This window comes from Bombina bombina, chromosome 10 (assembly GCF_027579735.1).
Source record: "Bombina bombina isolate aBomBom1 chromosome 10, aBomBom1.pri, whole genome shotgun sequence".
Classification (NCBI taxonomy): Eukaryota; Metazoa; Chordata; class Amphibia; order Anura; family Bombinatoridae; genus Bombina; species Bombina bombina.
Genome location: NC_069508.1, coordinates 15,575,143 through 15,590,483, shown reverse-complemented (window position 1 = coordinate 15,590,483; position 15,341 = coordinate 15,575,143).

Below are 15,341 nucleotides of genomic sequence, written 5' to 3'. Positions count from 1 at the left end.
AACCCTCCCTATAACTCCTCCTATTGCACCATATAAATCTCCCTATAACTCCTCCTATTGCACCATATAACCCCTCTATATCTCCTCCTATTGCACCATATAACCCTCCCTATAACTCCTCCTATTGCACCATATAACTCTCCCTATAACTCCTCCTATTACACCATATAACCCTCCCTATATCTCCTCCTATTGCACCATATAACCCTCCCTATAACTCCTCCTATTGTACCATATAACCCTCCCTATAACTCCTCCTATTGCACCACATAACCCTCCCTATAACTCCTCCTATTGCACCATATAACCCTCCCTATAACTCCTCCTATTGCACCATATAACTCTCCCTATAACTCCTCCTATTACACCATATAACCCTCCCTATATCTCCTCCTATTGCACCATATAACCCTCCCTATAACTCCTCCTATTGCACCATATAACCCTCCCTAAAACTCTCCTATTGCACCATATAACCCTCCCTAAAACTCCTCCTATTGCACCATATAACCCTCCCTAAAACTCTCCTATTGCACCATATAACCCTCCCTATAACTCCTCCTATTGCACCATATAACCCTCCCTAAAACTCTCCTATTGCACCATATAACCCTCCCTAAAACTCTCCTATTGCACCATATAACCCTCCCTAAAACTCTCCTATTGCACCATATAACCCTCCCTATAACTCCTCCTGTTGCACCATATAACCCTCCCTAAAACTCTCCTATTGTACATATAACCCTCCCTAAAACTCTCCTATTGCACCATATAACCCTCCCTATAACTCCTCCTATTGCACCATATAACCCTCCCTAAAACTCTCCTATTGCACCATATAACCCTCCCTATAACTCCTCCTATTGCACATATAACCTCCCTATAACTCCTATTGTACCATATAACCCTCCCTATAACTCCTCATATTGCACCTTATAACCCTCCCTAAAACTCTCCTATTGTACCATATAACCCTCCCTATAACTCCTCCTATTGCACCATATAACTCTCCCTATAACACCTCCTATTACACCATATAACCCTCCCTATATCTCCTCCTATTGCACCATATAACCCTCCCTATAACTCCTCCTATTGTACCATATAACCCTCCCTAAAACTCTCCTATTGTACCATATAACCCTCCCTATAACTCCTCCTATTGCACCACATAACCCTCCCTATAACTCCTCCTATTGCACCATATAACCCTCCCTATAACTCCTCCTATTGTACCATATAATCCTCCCTATAACTCCTCCTATTGCACCATATAACCCTCCCTATAACTCCTCCTATTGCACATATAACCTCCCTATAACTCCTATTGCACCATATAATCTTCCCTATAACTCCTCCTATTGCACATATAACCTCCCTATAACTCCTATTGCACCATATAACCCTCCCTATAACTCCTCCTATTGCACCATATAACCCTCCCTATAACTGCTCCTATTGCACCATATAACTCTCCCTATAACTCCTCCTATTGCACCATATAACCCTCCCTATAACACCTCCTATTGTACCATATAACTCTCCCTATAACTCCTCCTATTGCACCATATAACCCCTCTATATCTCCTCCTATTGCACCATATAACCCTCCCTAAAACTCTCCTATTGCACCATATAACCCTCCCTATAACTCCTCCTATTGCACATATAACCTCCCTATAACTCCTATTGTACCATATAACCCTCCCTATAACTCCTCATATTGCACCTTATAACCCTCCCTAAAACTCTCCTATTGTACCATATAACCCTCCCTATAACTCCTCCTATTGCACCATATAACTCTCCCTATAACACCTCCTATTACACCATATAACCCTCCCTAAAACTCTCCTATTGTACCATATAACCCTCCCTATAACTCCTCCTATTGCACCACATAACCCTCCCTATAACTCCTCCTATTGCACCATATAACCCTCCCTATAACTCCTCCTATTGTACCATATAACCCTCCCTATAACTCCTCCTATTACACCATATAACCCTCCCTATATCTCCTCCTATTGCACCATATAACCCTCCCTATAACTCCTCCTATTGCACCATATAACCCTCCCTATAACTCCTCCTATTGCACATATAACCTCCCTATAACTCCTATTGCACCATATAATCTTCCCTATATCTCCTCATATTGCACCTTATAACCCTCCCTATATCTCCTCCTATTGCACCATATAACCCTCCCTATAACTCCTATTGTACCATATAACCCTCCCTATAACTCCTCCTGTTGTACCATATAACACTCCCTATAACACCTCCTATTACACCATATAACCCTCCCTATATCTCCTCCTATTGCACCATATAACCCTCCCTATAACTCCTCCTATTGTACCATATAACCCTCCCTAAAACTCTCCTATTGTACCATATAACCCTCCCTATAACTCCTCCTATTGCACCACATAACCCTCCCTATAACTCCTCCTATTGCACCATATAACCCTCCCTATAACTCCTCCTATTGTACCATATAACCCTCCCTATAACTCCTCCTATTGCACCATATAACCCTCCCTATAACTCCTCCTATTGCACATATAACCTCCCTATAACTCCTATTGCACCATATAATCTTCCCTATATCTCCTCATATTGCACCTTATAACCCTCCCTATATCTCCTCCTATTGCACCATATAACCCTCCCTATAACTCCTATTGTACCATATAACCCTCCCTATAACTCCTCCTATTGCACCATATAACTCTCCCTATAACACCTCCTATTACACCATATAACCCTCCCTATAACTCCTCCTATTGTACCATATAACCCTCCCTAAAACTCTCCTATTGTACCATATAACCCTCCCTATAACTCCTCCTATTGCACCACATAACCCTCCCTATAACTCCTCCTATTGCACCATATAACCCTCCCTATAACTCCTCCTATTGTACCATATAACCCTCCCTATAACTCCTCCTATTGCACCATATAACCCTCCCTATAACTCCTCCTATTGCACATATAACCTCCCTATAACTCCTATTGCACCATATAATCTTCCCTATAACTCCTCCTATTGCACCATATAACTCTCCCTATAACTCCTCCTATTACACCATATAACCCTCCCTATATCTCCTCCTATTGCACCATATAACCCTCCCTATAACTCCTCCTATTGCACCATATAACCCTCCCTATAACTCCTCCTATTGCACATATAACCTCCCTATAACTCCTATTGCACCATATAATCTTCCCTATATCTCCTCCTATTGCACCATATAACCCTCCCTAAAACTCTCCTATTGTACCATATAACCCTCCCTAAAACTCTCCTATTGTACCATATAACCCTCCCTAAAACAATCCTATTGCACCATATAACCCTCCCTAAAACTCTCCTATTGCACCATATAACCCTCCCTAAAACTCTCCTATTGTACCATATAACCCTCCCTAAAACTCTCATATTGCACCATATAACCCTCCCTATAACTCCTCCTATTGCACCATATAACCCTCCCTAAAACTCTCCTATTGTACATATAACCCTCCCTAAAACTCTCCTATTGCACCATATAACCCTCCCTAAAACTCTCCTATTGTACCATATAACCCTCCCTAAAACTCTCCTATTGTACCATATAACCCTCCCTAAAACTCTCCTATTGTACCATATAACCCTCCCTAAAACTCTCCTATTGCACCATATAACCCTCCTCTAAAACTCTCCTATTGCACCATATAACCCTCCCTATAACTCCTCCTATTGCACCATATAACCCTCCCTAAAACTCTCCTATTGCACCATATAAACCTTCCCTAAAACTCTCCTATTGTACCATATAACCCTCCCTAAAAACTCTCCTATTGTACCATATAACCCTCCCTAAAACTCTCCTATTGCACCATATAACCCTCCCTAAAACTCTCCTATTGTACCATATAACCCTCCCTAAAACTCTCCTATTGCACCATATAACCCTCCCTAAAACTCTCCTATTGTACATATAACCCTCCCTAAAACTCTCCTATTGCACCATATAACCCTCCCTAAAACTCTCCTATTGTACATATAACCCTCCCTATAACTCATCCAATTGTACCATATAACCCTCCCTAAAACTCTCCTATTGTACATATAACCCTCCCTAAAACTCTCCTATTGCACCATATAACCCTCCCTAAAACTCTCCTATTGTACATATAACCCTCCCTAAAACTCCCCTATTGTACATATAACCCTCCCTAAAACTCTCCTATTGCACCATATAACCTTCCCTATAACTCCTCCTATTGCACCATATAACCCTCCCTATAACTCCTCCTATTGCACCATATAACCCTCCCTAAAACTCTCCTATTGTACCATATAACCTTCCCTATAACTCCTCCTATTGCACCATATAACCCTCCCTATAACTCCTCCTATTGCACCATATAACCCTCCCTAAAACTCTCCTATTGCACCATATAACCCTCCCTATAACTCCTCCTATTGCACCATATAACCCTCCCTAAAAACTCTCCTATTGCGCCATATAACCCTCCCTAAAACTCTCCTATTGTACCATATAACCCTCCCTAAAACTCTCCTATTGCACCATATAACCCTCTCTAAAACTCTCCTATTGTACCATATAACCCTCCCTAAAACTCTCCTATTGTACATATAACCCTCCCTATAACTCCTCCTATTGCACCATATAACCCTCCCTAAAACTCTCCTATTGCACCATATAACCCTCCCTATAACTCTCCTATTGCACCATATAACCCTCCCTAAAACTCTCCTATTGCACCATATAACCCTCCCTAAAACTCTCCTATTGCACCATATAACCCTCCCTAAAACTCTCCTATTGTACCATATAACCCTCCCTAAAACTCTCCTATTGTACCATATAACCCTCCCTAAAACTCTCCTATTGCACCATATAACCCTCCCTAAAACTCTCCTATTGTACCATATAACCCTCCCTAAAACTCTCCTATTGCACCATATAACCCTCCCTAAAACTCTCCTATTGTACCATATAACCCTCCCTAAAACTCTCCTATTGTACATATAACCCTCCCTATAACTCATCCAATTGTACCATATAACCCTCCCTAAAACTCTCCTATTGTACCATATAACCCTCCCTAAAACTCTCCTATTGTACCATATAACCCTCCCTAAAACTCTCCTATTGCACCATATAACCCTCCCTAAAACTCTCCTATTGTACCATATAACCCTCCCTAAAACTCTCCTATTGTACATATAACCCTACCTAAAACTCTCCTATTGCACCATATAACCCTCCCTAAAACTCTCCTATTGTACATATAACCCTCCCTAAAACTCTCCTATTGTACATATAACCCTCCCTAAAACTCTCCTATTGCACCTTATAACCCTCCCTAAAACTCTCCTATTGCACCATATAACCCTCCCTAAAACTCTCCTATTGTACATATAACCCTCCCTAAAACTCTCCTATTGCACCATATAACCCTCCCTATAACTCCTCCTATTGCACCATATAACCCTCCCTATAACTCCTCCTATTGTACCATATAACCCTCCCTATAACTCCTCCTATTGCACCATATAACCCTGCCTATAACTCCTCCTATTGCACCATATAACCCTCCCTAAAACTCTCCTATTGTACATATAACCCTCCCTAAAACTCTCCTATTGTACATATAACCCTCCCTAAAACTCTCCTATTGCACCATATAACCCTCCCTAAAACTCTCCTATTTTACATATAACCCTCCCTAAAACTCTCCTATTGTACATATAACCCTCCCTAAAACTCTCCTATTGCACCATATAACCCTCCCTATAACTCCTCCTATTGCACCATATAACCCTCCCTAAAACTCTCCTATTGCACCATATAACCTTCCCTATAACTCCTCCTATTGCACCATATAACCCTCCCTATAACTCCTCCTATTGCACCATATAACCCTCCCTAAAACTCTCATATTGCACCATATAACCCTCCCTATAACTCCTCCTATTGCACCATATAACCCTCCCTAAAACTCTCCTATTGCACCATATAACCCTCCCTATAACTCCTCCTATTGCACCATATAACCCTCCCTAAAACTCTCCTATTGCACCATATAACCCTCCCTATAACTCCTCCTATTGCACCATATAACCCTCCCTAAAACTCTCCTATTGCACCATATAACCCTCCCTAAAACTCTCCTATTGCACCATATAACCCTCCCTATAACTCCTCCTGTTGCACCATATAACCCTCCCTAAAACTCTCCTATTGTACATATAACCCTCCCTAAAACTCTCCTATTGCACCATATAACCCTCCCTATAACTCCTCCTATTGCACCATATAACCCTCCCTAAAACTCTCCTATTGCACCATATAACCCTCCCTATAACTCCTCCTATTGCACATATAACCTCCCTATAACTCCTATTGTACCATATAACCCTCCCTATAACTCCTCATATTGCACCTTATAACCCTCCCTAAAACTCTCCTATTGTACCATATAACCCTCCCTATAACTCCTCCTATTGCACCATATAACTCTCCCTATAACACCTCCTATTACACCATATAACCCTCCCTATATCTCCTCCTATTGCACCATATAACCCTCCCTATAACTCCTCCTATTGTACCATATAACCCTCCCTAAAACTCTCCTATTGTACCATATAACCCTCCCTATAACTCCTCCTATTGCACCACATAACCCTCCCTATAACTCCTCCTATTGCACCATATAACCCTCCCTATAACTCCTCCTATTGTACCATATAACCCTCCCTATAACTCCTCCTATTACACCATATAACCCTCCCTATATCTCCTCCTATTGCACCATATAACCCTCCCTATAACTCCTCCTATTGCACCATATAACCCTCCCTATAACTCCTCCTATTGCACCATATAACCCCTCTATATCTCCTCCTATTGCACCATATAACCCTCCCTATAACTCCTATTGCACCATATAACCCCTCTATATCTCCTCCTATTGCACCATATAACCCTCCCTATAACTCCTCCTCTTGCACCATATAACCCCTCTATATCTCCTCCTATTGTACCATATAACCCTCCCTATAACACCTCCTATTGTACCATATAAACCTCCCTATAACTCCTCCTATTACACCATATAACCCTCCCTATAACTCCTCCTGTTGCTACATATAATCAGTACTGACATAAACCTATCCAAGACCAGTTTAGGGTTTCCCCAGATGTTGAGACGATATTTTCAGTTGCCTGGGTCTATAACCAGTGATTGTGTTGTGTGGGTGACTTCACCTCACTAATTGTTAGGAAAATAGTGGGATTTTGCACAGTGTGATTACTGCTTTGTCAGTTTAATCCTCCGCGTGATCTGGAAGTGCACAGCCTATTTCCTATCCAATCCTCCCAACTAGGAACATGAGATTCTCTTCCATATCTGCTTCATGTCTCTCTCTGACGTCTCATCCTCGGGGATAACAGACGCCTGTGGTCTCATAGTACAGTGATTTATCTTAAGTACACTTATTTTCAGGGGGTTAAATGATCATAAAATTGAAATGATGTTACTGTTTGAAGAAGTATTAAAAAGAATATAGTTTATTTTGCCATTTGGAAAGAATTACAGACCCCTTGTTTTCTTACACAAATCTAGCAAACTTATATATTTACAACTGTGTTGGCCAGTGAATTATACTCTGGTCTTATGAGATCCATGGGAGCTTCTCAAGTGACATATTACAGTCAAAGCTGGGTTCACTGGTATTTAAACTATAATGGTGGTGCAGACCATATTAGTACAAAGTATATTTGTTGTTAGCTGAGTAAATTGCATCTGCACTGGATATCAAGAAGCAGTATTTACTAGAGATGTGCAAATGTTTAATAATATTCGAAATTTTAAATAAATTTTGATACATTTGTTTGAATCAAATTTCAAATGTTCATATAACTTTTTAACATTCTTTTTTCAAATGTTTAATTTTCTAAAGTTAAATTTAAAAATATTTGTTCGAAGAATCAAATATTTAGCTATGTGTTTTACATCAAATTTGAAAATATTACTAATATTCTATTTCAAATTTGTTTTATGCAAATTCAATTTAAATTTCAAAATAGTTTTTCTAATCTACAACTACCTTTTTTTTATAAATGTTACATTCGAATTTGAAACCAACATTCCAAATTGAAAGTTACACCCAAAAGCCGGATATAACATTCAATTTTTGAATTTTAAAGAATATTCGTTCTCATCAACATTTGATTTTCCAAATTGAATTTCGACAATAAAATTTATTCTAGCATCCAAATTCGCATTTAAACACATTCATCATCCCTAATATTCACTTTACTGGTACATTCCAATGTACCTAAGGGCATAGGCTTTACTAGCAGATTTTTGCCCCAACAACAGGATTATAGCCGTGCAATGTCCCACAGTGATGTTTTAGTGAGTAATTGAGTGCCTGCTCAGTTCAGCAACATAACTGAAATGAGCAGACACACAGGTGCTTTTACAAAATCTGGAGCTTGTGTAATCTCTGCATAGAATTTGATAATTCCTAGGGTACAGCATTTAAAATGTTTTTTTTTCTTTCTATTTCATAAATACATCAGTTTCCAGAATGTAAAAAGCAGAACTACTTTAAAACAATTTGTTCATCATTTCTATATTTAAACTTGTGAATCTCTGGAAACCAAGTGATTATTAATCTGCTCCTAAATTGTTTAAGCAAAAGTTCCTCTTTGTATAAAATCTTTAAACATAATTTCATTCTTATTCCAGTTAGATCTCTCTCATTACTGTAACCTATTGTAATGCTCGTGGGATATTCCTCTATCAGACCAAACTTAGCCAGTAGTCTTCTTATCCAGTGTTAAGTGGAGTGATAGTAAATATCCCAGAGCAGAGAAAGTTTGTAAAATGAGGTAAGCAGCACTCACAGTAGGCAGGGCAGTCCTTAGCGGCAATAGGAGGGACATTTGGCAGTATAGCAGTTCAGGGTAAAGCAATAGAAGGACCAGGAACAGGCAGGAGTCAGCAACAAAGGGAAATCAAACAGTATAGCAGTTTAGGGGTAAACCAATAGAATGGTCAGACAAGCAGAGTTTAGCAGCAGTATAACAATCCAGCAGTTTAGGGGTTAGGCAGGCAGAGTGGTCAGACAAGCAGAGTTTAGCAGCAGTATAACAATCCAGCAGTTTAGGGGTTAACAGGCAGAGTGATCAGACAAGCAGAGTTTAGCAGCAGTATAACAATCCAGCAGTTTAGGGGTTAACAGGCAGAGTGGTCAGACAAGCAGAGTTTAGCAACAGTATAACAATCCAGCAGTTTAGGGGTTAGGCAGGCAGAGTGGTCAGACAAGCAGAGTTTAGCAACAGTATAACAATCCAGCAGTTTAGGGGTTAACAGGCAGAGTGGTCAGACAAGCAGAGTTTAGCAACAGTATAACAATCCAGCAGTATGGGGTTAACAGGCAGAGTGGTCAGACAAGCAGAGTTTAGCAGCAGTATAACAATCCAGCAGTTTAGGGATTAACAGGCAGAGTGGTCAGACAAGCAGAGTTTAGCAGCAGTATAACAATCCAGCAGTTTAGGGGTTAGGCAGGCAGAGTGGTCAGACAAGCAGAGTTTAGCAACCGTATAACAGTCCAGCAGTTTAGGGGTTAACAGGCAACAGTATAACAGTCCAGCATACAGTAACTATAACACCCAAGAGCACGCTAAAGTAACGCCTATACTTGGGCAGTGCATGTAAGCGCTGCAGGTACTTACATAGGCGCCGATTCGCACCAAGGAGGACACACAGGTGTACAGAGGAGCGGCATCCAGGATAGAGAGGCAGCGTGTGGCGAGGAAGTCATCTCTGCACGCTCTGAAGCACCGCCTACGTCTATGGCAATGGCCAAAGCAACGAGTCACCACTGCCGCGTCTATGGCAACAGCCATAGCGAGTAGCGGTGCGGTTACACCTATTCACTATAGCTGTTTGTGGGTTTTCTTATTATTTTTGAGAGCAGGAGCTTCCCTCAGGGAATTGTGTACAAATAGTGCGGGCTGCCCTCAGGGAATTGTGTACAAATAGTGCTGGCTGCCCTCAGGGAATTGTGTACAAATAGTGCTGGCTGCCCTCAGGGAATTGTGTACAAATAGTGCTGGCTGAACTCAGGGAATTGTGTACAAATAGTGCTGGCTGCCCTCAGGGAATTGTGTACAAATAGTGCTGGCTGCCCTCAGGGAATTGTGTACAAATAGTGCAGGGGCTGCCCTCAGGGAATTGTGTACAAATAGTGCGGGCTGCCCTCAGGGAATTGTGTACAAATAGTGCTGGCTGCCCTCAGGGAATTGTGTACAAATAGTGCTGGCTGAACTCAGGGAATTGTGTACAAATAGTGCTGGCTGCCCTCAGGGAATTGTGTACAAATAGTGCTGGCTGCCCTCAGGGAATTGTGTACAAATAGTGCTGACTGCCCTCAGGGAATTGTGTACAAATAGTGCTGGCTGCCCTCAGGGAATTGTGTACAAATAGTGCAAGCTGCCCTCAGGGAATTGTGTACAAATAGTGCTTACTGCCCTCAGGGAATTGTGTACAAATAGTGCTGGCTGCCCTCAGGGAATTGTGTACAAATAGTGCTGACTGCCCTCAGGGAATTGTGTACAAATAGTGCTGGCTGCCCTCAGGGAATTGTGTACAAATAGTGCAAGCTGCCCTCAGGGAATTGTGTACAAATAGTGCTGGCTGCCCTCAGGGAACTGTGTACAAATAGTGCAAGCTGCCCTCAGGGAATTGTGTACAAATAGTGCGGGCTGCCCTCAGGGAATTGTGTACAAATAGTGCTGGCTGCCCCCAGGGAATTGTGTACAAATAGTGCTGGCTGCCCTCAGGGAATTGTGTACAAATAGAGCTGGCTGTCCTCAGGGAATTGTGTACAAATAGTGCTGGCTGCCCTCAGGGAATTGTGTACAAATAGTGCAAGCTGCCCTCAGGGAATTGTGTACAAATAGTGCTGGCTGCCCTCAGGGAATTGTGTACAAATAGTGCTGGCTGCCCTCAGGGAATTGTGTACAAATAGTGCTGACTGCCCTCAGGGAATTGTGTACAATTAGAGCTGACTGCCCTCAGGGAATTGTGTACAAATAGTGCTGGCTGCCCTCAGGGAATTGTGTACAAATAGAGCTGGCTGCTCTCAGGGAATTGTGTACAAATAGTGCTGACTGCCCTCAGGGAATTGTGTACAAATAGTGCTGACTGCCCTCAGGGAATTGTGTACAATTAGAGCTGACTGCCCTCAGGGAATTGTGTACAAATAGTGCTGGCTGCCCTCAGGGAATTGTGTACAAATAGAGCTGGCTGCTCTCAGGGAATTGTGTACAAATAGTGCTGACTGCCCTCAGGGAATTGTGTACAAATAGTGCTGGCTGCCCTCAGGGAATTGTGTACAAATAGAGCTGGCTGCTCTCAGGGAATTGTGTACAAATAGTGCTGGCTGCTCTCAGGGAATTGTGTACAAATAGTGCTGGCTGCCCTCAGGGAATTGTGTACAAATAGTGCTGGAGGCCCTCAGGGAATTGTGTACAAATAGTGCTGGAGGCTCTCAGGGAATTGTGTACAAATAGTGCTGGCTGCCCTCAGGAGATTGTGTACAAATAGAGCTGGCTGCCCTCAGGGAATTGTGTACAAATAGTGTTGGCTGAACTCAGGGAATTGTGTACAAATAGTGCTGGCTGCCCTCAGGGAATTGTGTACAAATAGAGCTGGCTGCCCTCAGGGAATTGTGTACAAATGGAGCTGGCTGCCTTCAGGGAATTGTGTACAAGTAGTGCTGGCTGCCCTCAGGGAACTGTGTACAAATAGTGCTGGCTGCCCTCAGGGAATTGTGTACAAATAGTGCTGGCTGCCCTCAGGGAATTGTGTACAAATAGTGCTGGCTGCCCTCAGGGAATTGTGTACAAATAGTGCTGGCTGCCCTCAGGGAATTGTGTACAAATAGTGCTGGCTGAACTCAGGGAATTGTGTACAAATAGTGCTGGCTGTCCTCAGGGAATTGTGTACAAATAGTGCGGGCTGCCCTCAGGGAATTGTGTACAAATAGTGCGGGCTGCCCTCAGGGAATTGTGTACAAATAGTGCTGGCTGCCCTCAGGGAATTGTGTACAAATAGTGCTGGTTGCCCTCAGGGAATTGTGTACAAATAGTGCAAGCTGCCCTCAGGGAATTGTGTACAAATAGTGCCCGCTGCCCTCAGGAGATTGTGTACAAATAGTGCTGGCTGAACTCAGGGAATTGTGTACAAATAGTGCTGGCTGCCCTCAGGGAATTGTGTACAAATAGTGCAAGCTGCACTCAGGGAATTGTGTACAAATAGTGCTGGCTGCCCTCAGGGAATTGTGTACAAATAGTGCTGGCTGCCCTCATGGAATTGTGTACAAAAACTGCTGGCTGTCCTCAGGGAATTGTGTACAAATAGTGCTGGCTGCCCTCAGGGAATTGTGTACAAATAGTGCGGGCTGCCCTCAGGGAATTGTGTACAAATAGTGCTGACTGCCCTCAGGGAATTGTGTACAAATAGAGCTGGCTGTCCTCAGGGAATTGTGTACAAATAGTGCTGGCTGCCCTCATTGAATTGTGTACAAATAGTGCTGGCTGCCCTCAGGGAATTGTGTACAAATAGTGCTGGCGGCCCTCAGGGAATTGTGTACAAATAGTGCTGGCTGCCCTCAGGGAATTGTGTACAAATAGTGCTGGCTGCCCTCAGGGAATTGTGTACAAATAGTGCTGGCTGCCCTCAGGGAATTGTGTACAAATAGAGCTGGCTGCCCTCAGGGACTTGTGTACAAATAGTTCTGGCGGCCCTCAGGGAATTGTGTACAAATAGTGCTGGCTGCCCTCAGGGAATTGTGTACAAATAGTGCGGGCTTCCCTCAGGAAATTGTGTACAAATAGTGCTGGCTGCCCTCAGGGAATTGTGTACAGATAGTGCTGGCTGCCCTCAGGGAATTGTGTACAAATAGTGCTGACTGCCCTCAGGGAATTGTGTACAAATAGTGCTGGCTGCCCTCAGGGAATTGTGTACAAATAGTGCTGGCTGCCCTCAGGGAATTGTGTACAAATAGTGCTGGCTGCCCTCAGGGAATTGTGTACAAATAGTGCTGGCGGCCCTCAGGGAATTGTGTACAAATAGTGCAGGCTGCCCTCAGGGAATTGTGTACAAATAGTGCGGGCTTCCCTCAGGAAATTGTGTACAAATAGTGCTGGCTGCCCTCAGGAAATTGTGTACAAATAGTGCTGACTGCCCTCAGGGAATTGTGTACAAATAGAGCTGGCTGCCCTCAGGGAATTGTGTACAAATAGTGCTGGCTGCCCTCAGGGATTTGTGTACAAATAGTGCTGGCTGCCCTCAGGGAATTGTGTACAAATGGAGCTGGCTGCCTTCAGGGAATTGTGTACAAGTAGTGCTGGCTGCCCTCAGGGAACTGTGTACAAATAGTGCTGGCTGCCCTCAGGGAATTGTGTACAAATAGTGCTGGCTGCCCTCAGGGAATTGTGTACAAATAGTGCTGGCTGCCCTCAGGGAATTGTGTACAAATAGTGCTGGCTGCCCTCAGGGAATTGTGTACAAATAGTGCTGGCTGAACTCAGGGAATTGTGTACAAATAGTGCTGGCTGTCCTCAGGGAATTGTGTACAAATAGTGCGGGCTGCCCTCAGGGAATTGTGTACAAATAGTGCTGGCTGCCCTCAGGGAATTGTGTACAAATAGTGCGGGTTGCCCTCAGGGAATTGTGTACAAATAGTGCTGGCTGCCCTCAGGGAATTGTGTTCAAATAGTGCTGGTTGCCCTCAGGGAATTGTGTACAAATAGTGCAAGCTGCCCTCAGGGAATTGTGTACAAATAGTGCCCGCTGCCCTCAGGGAATTGTGTACAAATAGTGCTGGCTGCCCTCAGGGAATTGTGTACAAATAGTGCTGGCTGAACTCAGGGAATTGTGTACAAATAGTGCTGGCTGCCCTCAGGGAATTGTGTACAAATAGTGCAAGCTGCACTCAGGGAATTGTGTACAAATAGTGCTGGCTGCCCTCAGGGAATTGTGTACAAATAGTGCTGGCTGCCCTCATGGAATTGTGTACAAAAACTGCTGGCTGTCCTCAGGGAATTGTGTACAAATAGTGCTGGCTGCCCTCAGGGAATTGAGTACAAATAGTGCGGGCTGCCCTCAGGGAATTGTGTACAAATAGTGCTGACTGCCCTCAGGGAATTGTGTACAAATAGAGCTGGCTGTCCTCAGGGAATTGTGTACAAATAGTGCTGGCTGCCCTCAGGGAATTGTGTACAAATAGTGCTGGCTGTCCTCAGGGAATTGTGTACAAATAGTGCTGGCTGTCCTCAGGGAATTGTGTACAAATAGTGCAGGGGCTGCCCTCAGGGAATTGTGTACAAATAGTGCTGGCTGCCCTCAGGGAATTGTGTACAAATAGTGCTGGCTGCCCTCAGGGAATTGTGTACAAATAGAGCTGGCTGCCCTCAGGGACTTGTGTACAAATAGTTCTGGCTGTCCTCAGGGAATTGTGTACAAATAGTGCGGGCTTCCCTCAGGAAATTGTGTACAAATAGTGCTGGCTGCCCTCAGGGAATTGTGTACAAATAGAGCTGGCTGCCCTCAGGGACTTGTGTACAAATAGTGCTGGCTGCCCTCAGGGAATTGTGTACAAATAGTGCGGGCTTCCCTCAGGAAATTGTGTACAAATAGTGCTGGCTGCCCTCAGGGAATTGTGTACAAATAGTGCTGGCTGCCCTCAGGGAATTGTGTACAAATAGTGCTGGCTGCCCTCAGGGAATTGTGTACAAATAGTGCTGGCTGCCCTCAGGGAATTGTGTACAAATAGTGCTGGCTGCCCTCAGGGAATTGTGTACAAATAGTGCTGGAGGCCCTCAGGGAATTGTGTACAAATAGTGCTGGCGGCCCTCAGGGAATTGTGTACAAATAGTGCTGGCGGCCCTCAGGGAATTGTGTACAAATAGTGCAGGCTGCCCTCAGGGAATTGTGTACAAATAGTGCGGGCTTCCCTCAGGAAATTGTGTACAAATAGTGCTGGCTGCCCTCAGGGAATTGTGTACAAATAGTGCTGACTGCCCTCAGGGAATTGTGTACAAATAGTGCTGGCTGCCCTCAGGGAATTGTGTACAAATAGAGCTGGCTGCCCTCAGGGAATTGTGTACAAATAGTGCTGGCTGCCCTCAGGGAATTGTGTACAAATAGTGCTGGCTGCCCTCAGGGAATTGTGTACAAATAGTGCGGGCTGCTCTCAGGGAATTGTGTACAAATAGTGCTGGCTGCCCTCA